Source organism: Coloeus monedula (genome assembly GCF_965178545.1).
Source record: "Coloeus monedula genome assembly, chromosome: 9".
In the NCBI taxonomy this organism is placed as follows: domain Eukaryota; kingdom Metazoa; phylum Chordata; class Aves; order Passeriformes; family Corvidae; genus Coloeus; species Coloeus monedula.
In genome coordinates, this window is record NC_138789.1 from 20,336,229 (window position 1) to 20,355,243 (window position 19,015).

The 19,015-nt window shown below is 40.3% G+C and overlaps 1 protein-coding gene across 1 annotated transcript in view; it reads left to right on the forward strand.

The window, feature by feature from the left end:
• The first annotated feature begins 346 nt into the window (after window positions 1–346).
• ZZZ3 (zinc finger ZZ-type containing 3) overlaps window positions 347–19,015 on the forward strand; it is a 57,725-nt gene continuing 39,056 nt past the window's right edge. Inside the window, exon 1 of the mRNA XM_082287509.1 lies at window positions 347–469. The gene's annotated coding sequence lies outside the window, so the exon portion shown is untranslated. The remainder of the gene's footprint in view (window positions 470–19,015) is intronic.

Consider the following 19,015-nt stretch of genomic DNA (forward strand, 5'->3'; position numbering starts at 1 on the left):
GCTTTGGGGGCACGAAACTGGCAGCGGGGGGGCAGGAGCACCTCCAGCCGGCAGAGCGCTGCCCCCGAGCCGCGTTCCCCCGTGCCCTGCCCAGCCCAGCAACCCTGGAGTGTTCCCGCGCTGCCGGGGGCTCGGCCGGGGCGCCCAGAGCCTCCCGCCCTCCCGCTGCTGCCGCCCGCGCAGGCGGAGCTGTCCCCGTCCCTCAGGGCGCCCCGCCAGACACCTGCCCGGCCGCGCTGCGCTCCCGGCCCCGCGCCGCCGCCGCGCTCTGCCGGCAGGGGGAGCTGCAGGGAGCGGGTCCCGCCGCAGAGCAGGGGGGAGGGGAAGGAAGCGGAAGGAGCCGCCGCCGCGCTGAGGGGAGCAGGCGCTGTGCGGAGCCGCCGCCGCCGCCGCCTGGTGCGGGCGGCACGGAGGGAGCGAGCGGCGCGCGAGGCTGCGCGGGCCGGCCGCGCCGAGGAGCGGGCGCCAGGTGAGGGCCGGGCCCGGGAGCGGGTGGGGGGGGGGGGGGGGACCCGGGCGGTGCCGAGTTCGGAGCCCGCGCGGGGAGGGGGAAGGAGGAGGAGGGAGCGAGCGGGGGAAGCCCCCACGTGACCAGCGCGTGCGGGGAGGAGGTGGCGGCTCGCGCGCCCTGTTCGAATCAGCTGGCCCGCGGTGGCGCCTCGCGCGCGTGCGCGGCAGCCCCGCCTCCCCCCCGGCTTTACGTGTGCGCGCGCCCGCCGCGGCGGGCCCGGGGCACGTGCGCGGCGCCGCGGCCGCCATGTTGTGTCTGAGCCGCGCGCGGGCACTGTGCGCGCGCGCGCGCGGGCTGGGCCGCGTGAGGCGGGGGAAGGGGGCGGGCGGCGAAGGAAGGCGGGAAGTCTCGCGAGGTCGCGCGGCCCCCGCGGGAGCGGGCCGGGTGCGGGATGGCGGCGGCGCTGGGCGCGCTGGGTAATGGTACCGGGCCGGGGGCGGGACCGGGACCCGCCGCCCCTCCCGCCGGGGAACGGGCACTCGGGAGCGGGCGGGGCGCGCGCCCCGGGGAGCGCCACTGGCTCCGCGCCGCCGCCTCCTCCCCCCGCCCCGGCCCTGCCCCTCCTCACCTCACATCACCCCGTGCCTGCCCCGCGGCCGCCCCCCTCCCCCCCCTTCCCTCCCCCGCCTCGGGCTCTCCCCGTCCCGCCGCTTCCCCCGCGCTGCTCCGCTCCCGTCCGCGCGCCCGGGGCCCGCCAGCCGCGGATGCCCCGCAGAGCCCCTCGGGTTGCCCCCGCTGTGCCCCCCCGGCACCGGGTGTCCCGAGTTCCTAGCGCTGCGCCGGCCGTGCGGCGCTCGCAGCTGCCGGCCCGTGTTCACACCCTGTGCTCCCGGGCCCTTCCTCGGCCACCCCGCGGCCGCGGCCCCCCGGCAGCCCCCGGCAGTGTCCCGCCGGCTCTGCCTGCCCTGCAGCCCTGGCCCGGGCTGTTGCCGCTGCCTTCAGTCGGGTTTCTGCTGTGGAACCCAAGCGGCGCCTGCCCCGCAGGGACAGGGGCGCTGATGTTAAGGATGCAGGGGTCCAGAAGAGCTATTTAACATCCCAAGTCTGCTCGCGATGGAGGCTGTGATATATGTCCCGTTATATCACAAACTTGTGACATACAGTTCTGTTTTCTCTTGTATTCAGAAAAATCGTTTCAGTAGTATCCGAGTGTCCCAGCTCAGCAATATTCCCTTTGTCTCCTAATCCTGATCTCTCTTCAGGGAGAGCATATGGTTCTGTTTCTTCCTTATGGTGTTTTGTATTCCATCCCTGATTATCCAGTAACGTTGGCAGTTTTTGTAGTCTTGGAGTATTTGACTAATCTGGTTCTAGGCTAACACATAACAGATACTTAAGTTTTTATAAAAGAATATGTTCTTGAGGCTTTGACGTTCCAAATTTTATTTTGTAAATATGTTTCCAGTAATTATTAAACAAACCAGTAGCTCTTCCATGGTTGTACATACATTTTTATGTTTACCATTGATATTGTTGTTATGCTGTACTAATCACTATGTAGTGATTGTTTACTGAGGCCTTTAAGTGAAGCTCTAAGTGTACCCTGTATTTTACATTAAATACTGACTTGTGCAATCTTTTAAGGACATGCTTTTTGGGTGTATTTCCAGCCTGTGGTTAGATACTAGCTTCCTGTCCTAGCTGCTCCAAGGACTGGTGATCTAGTAGGGACTGGTAGATTTGGGATTACCAACGTGTGATTCCTTACATAAGCAAGTGTAACTTTCCAGAAAAGAAGTTGACAAGGCACTGTTGTAGTTTGTTTTCAAGCATCTTTTAATTTTACTGTACTGTCTTTTGGATTAATGGTATTAAGTTTGCTTAATCAGAAGTGGAAAAAAGTGTAAGGGAAAAAACATGGTGTGTGTTAAACAGCAGGGGAGAAAAATGCATCTCTTTAAAGAGTATGTGGGAAAATGTTAAAAAAAAATAACTATCAAGTGAAAATTTTCACTCAACTGAGGAAACGTCCCCTTGCCTCAGAAGGGCTTAGCAGTTAAGTTAGTTTGACATGCGACTTGGAGCAAGTCATTAAGAACCTAAACAACTTTGGTTTCAAGCTTTTTCTGGCACTGTCATGTTTATTCCATAAAAAATTCTATGCCTTGAGTTTACAGACTTGAATTTAAAAGCTTTTTGAGAAGGAGTGTTACGCAGTGCAACCATGTGTATTAGTAAGGAGCAGCAATGAATGACCTTAAATTGAAATACTGCTGATAATTTATATTTCTGGTTGTTTAGTTTATCATAGGTAGTTGTTGCAATTCTCAGTTGTACCACTGTTAAATGAAATTATTTTTCCTTGGCCTTGCATACTCTTAAGTGTATAACTACTAAGAGAGATGCTGTATTAAATAGCTTCGTTATTTAGGTATTTAGTGATGGAGTTCAATCATATGTCTTGTCTCCTAATTTGTAACATTTCTGGATAAAGAGAGCGAATAGGATTCTTTGGCTCAGTGTTATTATGGATTTAATGTGCAAAAATAACTAGATCTTTATTTCACAGAATTTGGGAATATATCCTAATAAGGGCTTTTGTTCTACAGCTGAACAGCATGTGACTGCTCTGATGTTTATCATTGTCTCTAACATACTTGTGTAGTGAGATTACATAGTGAGATATGCTGTCCATAGTGTCATACAGAATGAAGGTTTTACACTCCCAGTATTTTCAGGAGACTTAAAGTTTTTGTTGTTTGTTTGTTTGGGGTTTTTGGTTTTGGTTTTGGTTTTTTTTTTTTTTTTTTTGGTCCATTTTGTCTGGATCTGGTTCTTCAGATCATTTTAGGTACTTAAGTTGACTTCTGGTCAGTAATAGTTGTGTGGTTGATACAAAGTGGAAGGACTTGTACTCTGTTCTTTTACCATAAGGGAAATAAGAAATGTGTTAACATTCCTAAAAGTACTGGGGAAGTTGGAACAGAAGTCATTGCAGTCTGCCCTGCTTCCAATTGTGCTTTTTTTCTTGTTTCGTTTTTTTCCTTTTAAATTACCTTTCATATTTCTAAATCCCTCTTTAAGGTCTCTAGAGCTAATCTGTGGAGGTTTGCTTTGTCTTGGTTTTCGCAAAAATGTAAGTGTTTGCATTGTGTGGGAACTGATGATACAGGTCATAAGGAACCAGATTTGCAAGAGAGAATTTATTCATCAAGTATTTGGCACTTACATTCATAGATACAGGTTGCACTCACAGTTCTAGAAATGCAGTACTGTAGGACCTATTGTTCCCTTTCTCTCAGGTTGGTTTAAAACTACTTGGATTATTCCAGACGGATATTTGTAGATTTTGTCCTTAAAAACCTTGAAGAAGAAAAATTCTGCCACTTCCGTAGGCGGGAGTGAAGTTGCAGAAAGTGAGAAACCTTCTCACTTCTGTAGTGAGGGTTTTTTTTTTAGTTTCCAAATTAAGTGTTGTTTGCTGGAAGTCAAGCTGCTGCTAAGAATTTGCTCCTGGTAAACTTTAACACTTAAGGGTATATTGTTCTAGTTTTAAGAACACTGTAAATACGGTTTGTGGTTGTAGAAGAACCATCATGGGAGTTTTAGTTTTCTGAAAACCTTCCTTCTGTTTGAGTAACTCTAAAAGACACTTCAGACATGTAGAGCTGAACATTAAATGGTGTGTTCTTATTGGACACTTGTGTTTCAAACAAAAAGACCTTTAAAAAGATTCCCTTAAGGAGTGCAGCTTTGTAATCAAAATACTTGGGGTTTGTAATGTAATAGGTTGATAATTTATATGGTTTGTGTTCAGAATTTGAGTATTAGTTAACAGTTTGTGTTTAATTACTTTCCATTATACAGGCAGTTGGTTGTATCTTCAGTCCAAAAGCTTAGTAGCTTAACTTACAATAACTGCTCTTTAAAGTTACTTCAGTGTTTTGATGCTTACAATGAATTCAGGTAAACATAGAAATACAGAAAGCTCAGCAAGTCCAATCCTCTGCCCTTTGGAAGCGTAGTGAGGTCATTCCCTCTGATGGCAGAGTACCTCATTGTGTTGCTTGTTTCAGCAGCTCCATCACCCACCCCATGGTTAAAGTTTTACCTGATACTCAATTTAAATATTTTTGCTTTGCATACAGCTGATTGCTTTGTCTCTTGTTGCTTCAGAAAAGAGTTGATTTTCCTTGTAGCAGTGTTTTAGATTGCTGTTAGCTGCTCTCCAGTTTTTCTAGTCTTTTGAACTTCATCACAGGACATAGGAATATGGATGTTGGCAAGAGAGATAGTTTGATTGTCTAAGATTTTACAAATGTTTTTAGTAGTTCAGATTTAAATATAATATTAAAACACAAGTATTTGTTTTGATTGAGGGTGAACACGTGCCTGACAAAGTATCAGTAGGAAGTGTAAAAGCTCATCTTTACAGGTATATGTCAGTAGTAGAGAAGTGGGGTTTTTGTCTTAAAAGGATGATTCTAACTTTGTTTACAACACTTCAGTTAGAAAATTTACAAGTCAGAAAGGAAAGGAGTGTTCGTGAGAGTTTACCTTTTGGTACATAAATTATAACATCCTGCTTTTTCTTGATGTTTTTGTTTTATTAGCATATATATATGTACATGAGATCTGAATTTTTCAGAGCTCGTGGTGCGGGGTTTTTTGTGTGAATTGAAGCGTCTCTGAAGTATCTCTAGTTTAGGAAGGAAAAACCGGGAGATAGTCCACATTTCAAATTGGAAGAGCTGTGCAACTGGGTTACTGTGCCACACAGAAATGAATTAAAGAGGGAAGAGAGTGACAGAACCTCCCCTGTATGTTTGTGTTTTAAACATACTCTGCGTGTACAGTGGTGTGGAAGTTAGCAATGTTATCTCCACAGCCAAGGAATCTAGAAACACCAAAGATAGATACTGTCAGATAAGTTTTGCCATGCTGCTTAATTACTTATTAAATAAATGCTTTAAGAACATTTCAGATTGAAGGCATGGGTGTGTTGTGCAGGTGTATTTTCTGAATTTATTCTTGTTTATTTTTTCGTTTTGTGGCCTGGGTGATAGAACAGAGCAGATTTACTGATTGCCTGGACAGGACAAGTCTGGGAGGGAGTACAAGCATTAGAGTGTGAAATAGTCTTGGAAAACTGAATGAATGACCTGAGGTGTATGGGATGCAGTTCAGTAAAAAGAAACACAAAATAATGCCTTTGGGTAGAAATAATAAATTTAAATATGAGAAACACTTGGCTGGGTAACAGTTCTGTAAATAAGCAGCTGGCTGTATCACAAAATGAACACAGTCGTGACAGTTCTGTGAAAACCCAGGAGTCTTACCGGGGTGTATGAACAGGATTGTTGTGAGAGGGAAGTTGCTCTGCAGTACTCAGTGTAAGGCCTCAGATAATGCAGTGTCTCTGTTACTCTGCTTCAAACAGATTTGGACCAGCTGAGAGTATTTAGAGAAGAGTTGCAATACTGACCTTTATGGAAGGACTGAAAGAATTGTACTTGTTTAGTCTTTAGCAGAGATGGAGAGACATAATAATACGTTTCAAATATGGTAAAGTTTGCAACAGACAATAATGTAATAAACTGTTCTCTCTAGGTAGTATAAGAAATAATAGTCCTGAAGAGCACAAAAGGAGATTTTGATATCAGGAAAATCTTTCCAGCTCCAGGAAAGATTATCCAGGACAGATAATTAGAGGGTTATATATCTGAGGGAAGTAATGGGATATCTATTGCTGAAAGTACTCTAGAAAAGGTTAAATAACCTCCTTTTAGAGGTGATTGAGATGTAGTTTTCTGTCCTTGGCTTAGGGGGTAAGATGACTTTTTAGTATTAGATCTCTCCTCATTTTTAGAATTTTGTAATATTGCTGGCCATGATTTAAAAAATAAAACAACAAAACAACATGGTGGAGAAAAAAATTAGTGACGTAACAGTTCTAAGATTCAGTAAAAAAATTCATTAAATATATTCATTAAGGGTTTTTTATAAAATATTTATTAAAGCCATTTGTAATGTAATATTGAAGATAACGTTCATAGAGTCTTCATTGTAGATTTAATATATTTGACTTGCCTTTATGTGGTTTTAGTGATCCAAAAGAAATAAACTGAGCTAGAGTCGAAGTCTTTCAGAAGACTTCATTCAAGAGAAGCAAATCTCAGAAGATAAATTCTAATGAGCCAGGGAGTCGGGTGCATTCCAGCCTCTGAAGTAGAGCACACCCTGCAGCTTCACCTTCTCTTCGTAAAAAAGGAGATTACAGTTAATATCTGAGACATGTATTTTGAGGGATAATCTTCACTGATAAAGTCTTCAAGTTCCTGAAGAGTTTGTTATATAAATATATATTTGATTAAACTGGAAGAGCTAACCTTGACACAAATATGTTTTTAAAGCTTTTTAGAGTTAAAAATACTGAACAATTTGATAAAACTGTTTTGAACCAAATTCAGTTTAATGCCTTATTCTGCATTTTTTTCTATTCAAAATCAACTGCCTACATCTCATGTGACCTTGTTCAAGCATTTCTGATTTTTGAAATTTGACAAAGCTGCCTCAGGGTTAAGGACAAGTGAAGGATAGGCTTTGTGTCACATACGTCTGTGCTCTGGAATTAGGGAAAGGGTTAAAGTGAAACAAATTCTGTCACATTCCCAGCGTTTTAAAAAGAGTGTAGAGGATTTACATAAAACAGTGCTTTCAATCTATTATAGCCTAACTGTAATTAGACTTTAGTACATTTTTCCATCTCACCAATTATATGGATTAAACTTTATGTGTACTTCCACTTCACAGGCTATGAGCATTCTCTTTGATGTAATTGTTGGGAAATTGTGACGAAACCATTGAGAAACAAAGTGTTGGTAACTGACAAGGCACTGGGTTTAGATCCTGGTGTAGTGTTTGCTTACATAACCTGAAAATCAATAACGAAAGAATGCAAACACTGTTCACCATATTAGACTGATGTCAGAAAAGGAATTTGTTCCCTTCCTCAAATATTTTAAGTCTTCCAGGGATTTTCCTTCTATGTATCACTGCAGTACAGAGGCTTTTTTGTAACCTATTATAAAGGGATCATGGTATCTCATGTAGTAAGGGCACAAAGGCTTAAGTCTTAGGCAGAGACAGATGCACGTATTCCTTAAGCTCCACCTGGAGAGCTGAAACTGAGATGCAATTGTCAGAACTGTCCGGAAAAGGCTGCTTTAACCTGGAGTTTGGAGCAGCAGTTGCTGCAGAGTTGCCTGGGGCAGTGTATAGGTGGTGCCTGACTAAAGACTTGGAGTAGAAAGATGTTAACATTACAACAGATGCTGTGGCTTGTTTGCTTTGAGTTATTTTCCTATTTCTAATGTAAAAAAAACTTGCAACCTCAAAAATTGGATCTTACGAATAATTTAAAAATTAGAATATATTGGTATATGTTTTCCACCCACTACCTTCTTTTCTTTTACTTGAGCTTTCTATGTACATGTCTCTAAAAGTCAGAGTATAACTAGCAGCAGGTTTTAGTGGTTAGGGATACATGCTCGTATTGCTTTTGTTAGTAACTAATCTGTATAATTGTCACTTGAAAAGATTTGTCAGTATTTTTGTGCCTTGCTATGGTGCCAGCACTGTTCTTTGGGGATTTCCTCAAAAGCTAGACTTCAGGAAAAAGAAAGCTAACTAGATGTTCTCAGGTCTTCTCAGTCCTCACTTGTCAACATTTCTGGTTTTTTTGGTTCAGGTCTATTTATTTAGCCTTGGGAAAATAGGCAAAATGAGAAGCCACTAGAGCTTATGGAATTTTTTTATTTTTAACTAGTGTTCTATTTTCAGTGGAATCATGGTGTTTATTCCATCAGTTTTCTGGAAATTCTGCTATATTCAGTGCATTGTAAAAAAGGCAGAAAGGCTGAAAAAAATATTCACAGTATCATTGTAGAGGCTGCTATAGTGCACTTACTTTTCATATGTGCGTGGATAGTTTTAAATCCATCTCTGAGGAAGTGGTTTATAACAGAACAAAGTGTAGTTACATAATTTCTCTTAAGTGAGGTCAGGTGAGAATTTTCCTGCATCATGGGAATTCAGTGATCCTTTGTTAAGAGCATTCCTAAAATACTTCAGATGAAAAAGGTTCTTCACATATCTGCCATTTCACAGCCAGTGCTGAAAAGGACAATGAGAAACATTCACTCCTTGTGTGATGTCCTAGTGCAAATAAAGCTTCCCACACTTCTCCCATCCCAAAGTGAAGTCTGTCTTTTTTGGAGGTCTGAATTGTTGAACCAGAGTGAATTTTGCAAATCCTTGAGAATGTTCTATACTTATTCTCATAAATTGATTTCTTTTTGGAGTACAGTTTGCTGTCAGGGCCATTCAGATTATACAAGTGTACAGGAACAGATTTGTTGTGCAGTCTTTTGGTTTTGTTCTATGACTGCACCTCAAAAAAAAAAAACCTCATGCCAACAATATAGGTAACTAATATCTTGTTAATATTGATGAGTTTTAAGTTACGTCTCTCATGATCTGAAAATATCTCTGGTTAATTCCAGCTCAGAAGCAGTTTCATTGGAAATTCCCATGTTGCATGAAGAGTTATTTTTTCTTCAGTCAGAATTCTGAGTATAGAGAGGGAATGTTTTCCTGTCAGGTTCTGCCGGTAAAGGCAGGCCAGTTACTGTCATTTATCCAGTGTGACTCGTGTCTCATTGATTTTCCACTTGAGAGGTAACTCTAGTGATCAGACCTTTGTGTCCTGCTTTTAGGGTGTATCTCATAGTTGAATTAGTTGCAGTTAGATCATCTATCCTTTTAAAAAACTTTTTAGATTGTTGTATGTCTGTATTTACTTGGCCAAAGAAATTCCCTCAAAGAAACCATCCAGAAAGGTCAGGAGACTCAGTGAGGAGAGCTCTGGAGAAGCTTACTGTGTAAAATTCTTGGTACCATTTTCAGTTTTGATTCATGTGTCACTACAGCTTTGTTATATGACTTGTACCAAATAATCATGTGGACGTTTCTTCTCATCCTGTCTGTTCTGTCAGCAGGCCTGATTTGCAGACGTGGCATGAGCTCCAATCCCTTAAATGTGCCCTTCCTATGTGTGGGCTGTAGTGTGGCTTCCCTGGTTGGTTCACTCTTGTAACTGCCTTGAAATGAAAGTTTGCTTTTCTACTACTTAGACATTAGCTTCTCTTGAAGTGTGGACAAATGTTGCTTTTTTGGCCTTCACTGACCATATTTTCCATTGGGAGAAGAAGTCAAAATGAGCCCAGTGGTTTGAATCAGTAACAAATAAGAATACAGAAAATTTGCAGGTGTTTTTCCCCCTCAAATGCCTCTTTTTGTGCCTCAGATTCTGTTATTGATGACTTGGATCAGCTAGATTTCAGTTAAGTTTTCAACAGAATTTTAACAGTTTTATATTAAAGTGAACAGTAAACCAGAGTGAAAATAAAGTAAAACATGATGCTATGACCCCTGCTCTGTGGAAGCAGACATGAAGAATGTCTCCCCAGCATTCACAATTCCAGAATACTACACGTTATAGCTGGGGAATACAGATAGATGGAAACAATAACATGGTGGAATTAGTTCCTGTGCATCAGTTGTAAAATATTTTTATCCTCAGCATGGAAGTTTCGAGTTCCAAGATAAGAGAAGTAACTGTGCTACTTAGGCTCACAAAGCGTAAGGGAGAGCCTGGGAGAAGGGCTTCACATTACAGCAAACCTGATCCAAGGACTGTCTGTCACCAAAATGCAAAGTCGTGGGCCCTGTTTTCCACTGGCACCTGTGCTCATTTCACCATTACAGTGAGCCTGTCTAGGAAGCTAAACTAGAAGAAAAATGACTCTTTTGTAAGGACTTGTATTTTCTATATTAGCTCACTGTGAGATTGGATTGAATACAAAAGCAAATACATGGAAAAAATAGGGATGATGTGCCTGAAAGTTACAGGGGAGTGGGATTGCTCCTGTTTGTAGATTAAATCACTTAACGGTAAATAAAACCTCACCTGGAAAGTCTTGTTGCGAAATTAAAGAGAGTGATTGAAAGCTCACCAGCCTGTGAATCCACTCTGTTGATAAAGGAGTGGGAGCACAGATGGGTGTGGCTTTGATTGCTGTGATAGGAAGGTGGAGGGAAAGTGGTGTCTTGGACAAAACAGTAAAGAAGGAAATGCTCTTTTGGGAAGCTTCTAAATGAATGTAATTGAGCAGGGGCACAGAAAAGACCATTGCAATAGTTCAGGTGCAAAATGATGAGATTGTTATGAGAGTTACCCACTTGGAGTGACAGTGAAAACCTTTGGACGTCAAGCCACCTACTGAAAAAGGGTTCAGTCTCCAAAAAAAGCTGTTTGCTGTTTTTGTAACCTTAGTTGTCAGTGAATGGGTAACCTTTGACATAGGCCTCTGGATTTGCCAACGTATTTTTAATTATGATGCTGTTAACTCACACATGGATTTACGTTTTATTTTCTTAGTGGCTTTTATATACACATACATTGCAGAGTTGCTCCTTTCTTACCACTTAGAGACAGTAAAAAAAATGTTTTAGTGTTTTCCTCAGTGGAGCAAGGATAATCCAAACTGCGTGCATGCAGAACTCAGAAAGGAAGCAGCGCCCACCTTACTTGGCATGGGATTTAAGAGGGGCATTTTAAGTCAAAATGGGCAGATGTTTAGAAGATGGTCATTTCAATGTTGATAAATACCTGTAGTGATATTTCAATAAAATTATTTCAGTGACTGCAGAAAAAAACCCTCCTCTAGTCTAGTGATGATACAAATCTGGTGACTCTTTATTTCACCCCTGTCTTGAGTTAGAAGGATCTCACAAAACTGAGCAAATGGGTATTAAAATAGAAACTCATTGTTAGGAATGTGAAGTCATGCATAAGAGTAAAAGAACTTTATGCAAAAATGTCGCGATAGAGGGGAAACCCAGACGCTCAATATGAGTGATCAACAGGAATCCGATTTATTGATTGTACCAAAGCTCCTTATATACTAACAGTAATAGGCTTCATGCATATTCGTAAAGGCGCATTCTAAGTGGTTCACGTCGTCTAAGCTGATCCCTTAAAGCATAAGAGTAAAAGAACTTTATGCAAAAAAGCCCAACCCTGACTTGAAATCAGCTATTAGTGCTCAGGAAAGTCTTCTGATAGACGTTTCTGTAAAGCCATCAAGTCAGTTTTCACTAGGTGTTTAAAAAGTAAATAGAGTTGAGTATTAATAGAAAGGGGTCATGACATAAAGTATTAACTATTCTGTGGTAAAAATCTATGACATACATAGGCCATGCTTTGAATATGATTATCCCACACTGATCTGTCTGCTAGACTTAGTACAGAAAAGGGCAATAAGAATAATCAAAACTTGGGATAGCTTCTTTATGCAGAACACCAAGGAGGTAAACCAGATAAAGTAACCATTAATTCTAGGATCTTACAGCAAAGGTATGTCCTCAGATGCTGTGAAACTTAATTTTTAAAGGTATGAGAGTTTTATGTTGGTTTTTTTTCCTACTGTTATCAAGGAAGGAATGTGTTTAATTGCTTATTGCCCTAGGAGAGATAATATATCACTGAGTTATGAGGGCTTTGTATGTTCAAGATACAGCAAAGGCAGCCTAGGAGATATATTCTTACTGTATTTATTTTTCTTCTTCTATGGCTACAGCATTGTGCTGAAATACAGTTGTTCACAGCTGAATAATTTTGTATTTTTTTACAGAAATTTTAGATGTTCTCCAAGATAACTGGCAATCAGGGTTGGGGTTTTTTCTGTAGTATTTTTTAAAAGCTTAAGCAGTTTTATGGATGGTATATAAACTACATTTGTCAAGTTAATCCTTACTTAATATTTCATGTCCGCTCTTCAGAGGTACTAAGTAAGGAATAAGCGCAGCATTTGTTTTGATATAGTGCTGTTAAATTCCTTAGAATACTTTGTAAAAACTGTGCCTTAGAAAGAGTCAGTAAGGCTTTTTTAGGACATCACTGGCAAACTGTAAGTGATTTATTATTAAAAAGAACCATATATAGAGTCTTCTGCTTGATATCTTTATAAATGTGAATGTGCAAAAGTGAACCATTATGATTTCTAACTTTGTGACTGCTTTTATTGATTATTTTCAAATTCATACTCTAAAGATTCCAAACTATCTATGGCATATTCAGAAAGCTACTGGTCATACTGGTTTTGGTCTTGTAAGACATAACCATTGCAGTAATTACATCTCTGTAGCTGAATGTTTCAGAGGGATAAAGTAGGAAAAAAGTCAGTTTTACATTGTATTTGTGTCAGTGTCTAAACCCATAGTAAATAATGTAACTGTTTAGTCTACACTTTATCTGATTTCTTCAAATGAGAAGTTTCTAAATGTGTTGTCATTTGATACAGTGTGTGAGCAATCCTGGTGTGCAGCTCAGAAACAAAGCAAGAACTTAACTGCAAGTGCAGGTTTTTTACTGCTGTGATGGGTTGGCCATTTAGAGAAATGTCTGAACCCTGGCAATCTGCTCATGTTTGCTCAGGATAGGTATGGAAACTACATAATTCACACTCTCTGACACACCTTCTGGCAGCTTCTTCCTGCTTCCTGAATCTGTGATAAAATGTGCTGAAGGTAGATGGTATCTCTTTTTTTTTCCTTTGTTCTTGTGCTCTGAGAAATTCTCTAGTGGCTGAACCTGGAACTTGAATACCCTTTAATGTTTCTTCAGTCCTTTAACCTGATGTTACAGGTTACTTGCAAGGAATGGTAAAATGAGTGTCTCCTTTTATTTATGGAAATAGATACTATCGAAAATTTTAGATACCGTAACCAGACTTGTATTTTTATATAAAAGGTTAAATTGCTATTCTACTAAAATGTGGTCAGAGTTTGCCCTGAATTATTGAATTAATAACTGTTGAAGTATAAAATCCATTAAATACTTCCACAGTCATGAATCCTATTGTCTTGAGACAAAAGAGGAAGGTCAGATCTGTGAGAAATTACTTCAGTTTCAGAAAATTAAAATGAGAAAAGGCAAGATGCTGTTTAAAGCCTTGAAGTCTCATGTGTTCTATTAGGGTAGATATAGCTGCAAACATACACCTTTGTTTCTAGTGCTGAGTGTATGTATTTGCAATATCTATGACATTACAGTTGCAAAGGCATGCTTTATGCATGCAGTAGCTTCCCGTCCTTGATAATACCATGAGGTGGTTTTTGGTTTTATCTCTGAAAAATGTATCTAGGCAAAGTGAGAAAAACTGAAGTGGAAGGGGAAGCTGTGAGTAGAACACAAAAAATTTATTCTGCCAATAAAAAATAGACAAAGCAAACCAGAAAAAAGCCAGTTGAAGGCAGAATGGAGAAAGAGTTAAAATGAAGTTGCTGTGAGAGCTGCAATTGGTATCTAACCTTGTAGCCTTTCCTTTTTTGCCAGGTCTTTATACCCATTTGTAAAAATGAAAATACAGAATTCTCTTTTTACAAAAACATCAGTAGGATAGCCTGAACGCTAAAAATTTATGGGAGCTCAAGGGAAGACAAGGAGAATTCATGGGAGAGAAATTAACTGAAGTTTAGAAAATAGATAGAAATCACATATGACTTATGAGGACTCTGAGCTAAAAATATTTGGAAGCTAGAATGGTATTATACACAGCAGCTCTTGCCTAACCATCTGCTTATCGCGGCTGTTGGAGACAAAGTACTGACTGCAGAGACGTGTGGCTTTACTCTGTGTGAGAAAAGAGGCTTGAAGTTAATAATGTTGAGCATAATTGATTTGCATTTAAATTTAATGAGGAAGAAGTTTTGAAAGTGAATAGTCAATTAACATGCAAAGGGAATCAAGTGTCTGTGCATAGGTGACAGATATGCTCATGTGCTTAGGCAGTAATAAGTACGTCCCTTTTGCTCTGGAAATGTAGTGCAACATCTCAATATCAAGAGAGATCTTTACAAAGTCATTGGTATAGTATTCAGCTGGTGGAACAGGGTAATAGAATCAGAATGAATTTTTCACTTCATAGGCAGTCTTTCATTTTATACTTGAACTGTGAGCATAGTTTTGAAAGTAAATTGTCTCATGTAGTTGCAAGAAATCATAAACTGAGTGTTGCAAAACAAAACCCTGAAGAACAATAAATTCAAAGCAGAATATCTGGGTATTCCTTATATCACAAAGTTGAATAAAGGAAGCCAAAAGAAAAGCATATGTAGGGTAAACTGTAGTTGTATTTCAGCAGTGTGTTGACAGGTTAATGGTAGGTTTAGAGTAACAGTGTAAAGTCTTAGAAATGCTTTCAAATACATTTTGAATCTATAAAATACTTATATTTAGCACATTAATAAGATACCTGGAGAAGAAACAGCCGATGCATTGTGGTACCGTATGAAAAGTTGTACTCTCCTGGCTTAATCTTTCAAGGGAATAAATTTGTGACTGTGAAAGATCAAGGAACTGTGAATCAGACTATCCTGAATTTTTACTGTGCGAGGGCTGTAGGAACTGCAAATCCTATGAGCAAGCCGGCATCTGGATAAAAAATGAAAGTGGAGCAAACCTGAAGGTTCTTTGTCAGTGGTCACAGGAAAAGCAAAGACCTGTAGAAAAAGAACAAACAACTCCCTGCATTCTTACATGGCAATTACATTGGCAATTAATTAAATTTAATGCCAAAATGTTCAAATAAAAAAAATGTTCATACTGAGAAAGTAAGAGTAACTAAAAGGCTGAAATTTTAAATGTAAATGTAGGCTAGACAGAACTTCTTTTGTATTTCCAATTGGAACTGTAAGCATAGGCCAGACAAAACACAGAAATTGTAGGAAATAAAAAGGAGCATATTGTTTATCAGTGAATGTACTGGCCTACAAAGGCCTTCTGAGCACAGCAAGAGAGGAAAGCAGAATGGCAATCAAGTAAAATAAAATTACATGTGATGCAGGCATAATTCTATTTGAATTTCATATATTAGACTGAAAAAGTAAACCAGGCTACCGATGTACTGTTAAATCAAGGAAATTGTGGCCAGCTATCCTAGCTGGAAGTAGTTGGATATAAACAGAAACAGCTAGAAATAGGTAATGTACTAGTTGAACTGGGAGCAGTCTTACAATAAAGTCAGTGCTTTTTTAAATAAAGGCCTCTATTAGCAGTAGATGTGCTGTGATTAAAAGGAAGGTGTATATGATAATGTTCGTATTGCAGGTTTTGTTTCCTGTGCCTGAAGACAGGACAGCAGCAAAACAGAAGGCAGCTGCTCACTGTTCCTTTAAGAGCTTTTACAAAACACAGTTCCTGATGCACTTAAAACACCTTCAGTACTTGCCAGGGGAAACTCCCAAGCCAAGTAGACTGAAATATACATAACAGTCTTCTTACTTAGCAAACTTAAATACAGACTGAGCATACAGTGAGAATGCCAGGCTGTAGGGGGGTATTGAAACCTCTCTGCTTAACAAGCTCAGTGTTAGTTACAAAGCAGAATTCACAAAGTTTCTAAGAATAAATTGTAAAACATTTTTAAGTTCCAATATCTGCAGTTTTGTCAGGATGCCCAAGCACTAGGAGAAAATTTGTCTGCCTTCAAATACTTCTGGGGAAAAAGGCGTATTCTTGGTGTAGATGATGCTGACATCCAGCTCACAGAGCAGGAATGTGCTCAAAACTCCTTTGAAAGACTGTCTGCAATGGCAGAGCTGTCACGTATGGCTAAATATGGCTGTAGCAGTTGTGCTGGGTATTAGACCAAACTGCAGCACGAGGCAATGAAAAGAAACCGTCTCCTATATGGAAGGCAAAGGAGGAATAGCTTTTTACTGCAGATCACTATTTTGAGAACTGCCACAGTGTTGAAGTTCTAGCATAGAGTACAGTACTGAAACATGTCAACAGCTGTAGCATCTCCGTTTCTTTAGATAATAGATGTTTCTCTGGCTGTCCACCAGAGAAACGACTTGGTGTAAATACAATTTTATTGATATGTCAAAGTCAGTTGTAATAGAGCCACATGAGCATTTAAGAGAGCTGGGGCTCTTAACTGCCGGTCAAAAAGTGACATAAGGCAAGTTATTTACAATTGGATACAATGATCTTAAGGGTCTTTTCCAGCCTAAATGATTCTGTGATTCTATGGTAGCAGGCTGTGTTTAAATTCAAGTTTAAAGCATGCTTGGCTTATGAGCTTATTCATTACTTTGCTGAGCCCCTTGCATGTGAGAACTCATCTGTGGTGGTGGTGACTGGTGCTATGATTATACACTCAGTATCAGCTGGTGTGCCAAGGGATGCCTGTGATTCTGGGAGCATGAAAATGCATCTGGTGAAAAGACACAGCAGGGGCATAGCATAGCAGTGACAGGCTGCTTTTTTGTTTTTCTTCATGGATTTCAGGATAGTTCTGGGTGCCTTCCTGCCCCCAGTCTGTCCTGAATGTGTTTTAAGCATTTAGAATGTGATTTAGATCAGCCATTTTGGTGTCCCTCTATTTGTTTACTGTTTTCACTAAGTAATATTTGAATCCTTAGGCCAGTGTAGCAACTCGCCCTAAGTTTAGCTGAGAGTAGACATCTCAGAACTGTAGAGAGCTTGCAGCTTTCACAAAAATTGTAGTCCCCTTTTTAAGGGGGATTTGAGCCCAGTAGTTACTTGCTATACATGGTTTGCAAGCAGTCTAGTCAGTGCATGTATAGGTTGGAATTCGCTACACCATCCTTGAGGTTTGGATATGACCAGAGGGAGGAACATGGAATTTTTCAAAATGTTGGAGGTTCGATGGGATGTGTGGCAGAATGGTGCCACGTTTAGGACTACAAAGCCAGCCCATTGCTGATTTGCTTATAGAATAATGTGTATTCCCTAGATGGAGGCAAAAGCATTATCAGACGGAAAAGAAGCAGTTAAAACAGTTTTCGTGAATGGAGATAGCTGGGAAAAACAGCCTTCTCACTTTTTTTTCTTTGGGGAGAGAGGGTGTATTTTAAATTTTGAAGAAAAAATTAGAATGAAAACATTTTAATTCTGAAACAACGTTCAAAATGTTTTACAGGAACTGTTGCATGCCTCATGTGTCCCTTTTAAACTCTGGGTTTGGATTTGCTTTAGTACAATGCAGCAGCACTTCCAAGCACAGCCCACGCAGAGCACCTGGTTGTGTGTGTGTGGTGCTGCTCTGAGTTGTACATCAGTTTGTCATTGGGAGAGCCTTCTGGGGCTTATGGAGCTGATGCTGTAATTTTGCATATAAAAAGCTGTACTAGCTGGTGCATTTCAAATGCATGCCCTTGACTGAAAATCATCTGGGATAAAAATATGTTCTAGACAGTATTTCATACAATATGCACTTTACAGTGTACTTCATAAGGTAGCATGTTTGTAGTCACTGCTCCAAAAGTAAATCAGACAGAGTAGTAATTTCCAGTGTAATATTCTACAAAAATGAGCAAACTGGTTTATCCTGAGGCTTTTAAGAAAAAGTAAAGGAGCACTGATTTTCTCCATCACGTTCCTTTTCATCTGTAAACTGCTAGCAGGATTATTAAGTACTTGACAACCTCTTACAATTGCAACCTACCTATAGGAAAAAGCAATGTCTTTTTATGCTAGGTATCTTCTGTGCGTTGTAATAATAACTTCTTCAGGAAATAAATAGTATTTTTTCTATTTATATGAAACTGTGTTCTGTGTTTAAAAGATTAAATACAATTGGAGTCTTCTGCTAGAGTAACAGTTTGATAAATGGTTACGGTAATTAAGTTAGTGTAATTAATTTTATAATGAGCTTTTCAAGAACCTGTGTGATTTAATGTATCTCAAAGATGTTAGTCACATGTTTTGGTAATCTTGCACAGGAGATATTCTTTGGATAACAGGACAGCTAATTAGCAATTGAATGGTTTCACATGAAAAAAGCATATTATAATTTAGAGTGGGACTTTCGCCTAGGATGATAAAGTGGATTGGGTAGGTGTGGTGATAAGGATACAGAGGGATAACCACTAAGTGAGGCTAAGCATAGTTTTTTTAATTGGGACATGGTATATACATAGTCTGGTTTTAATTTTCTTGTTAATTGAATCAGACAGCAGTGACTTTATTGACTATAGATGAGTCAGTAAAGTAGGTTCAGTAAGGGTGTTTACTTAAAGCTACTGTCTTTATTCAGGACAAGTGCAATTTGTATTAAATGACCATTTTTTGCGTTTTTCTGTTAAGATGACATGGTTAAGATGAACACACCAGGTGATGTGTTGAAGTGTGGAATGTGGTTTGTTGTTCCAAGGGGCTGTGGTACCACCTTACAAAGTTCACAGCTTCACCTTTTGTTGTGGCCACGTGATCGCATGCTTGTGCTGAGCACATTGTTCTTTAATAGACCCACAGGAAAAATTTATTAATCTGGAGCCATCTGAAAGGAAAAGAAGAAAAGATGGTATTTTCAACTCTGACCTATTTGTGGATTGTTATTTCAGAGTACAGTTCCACAAATAGTTGTGTTGACAGAGTTGCCCCAGGTATTTGTGACAAATAATTGGGATGAG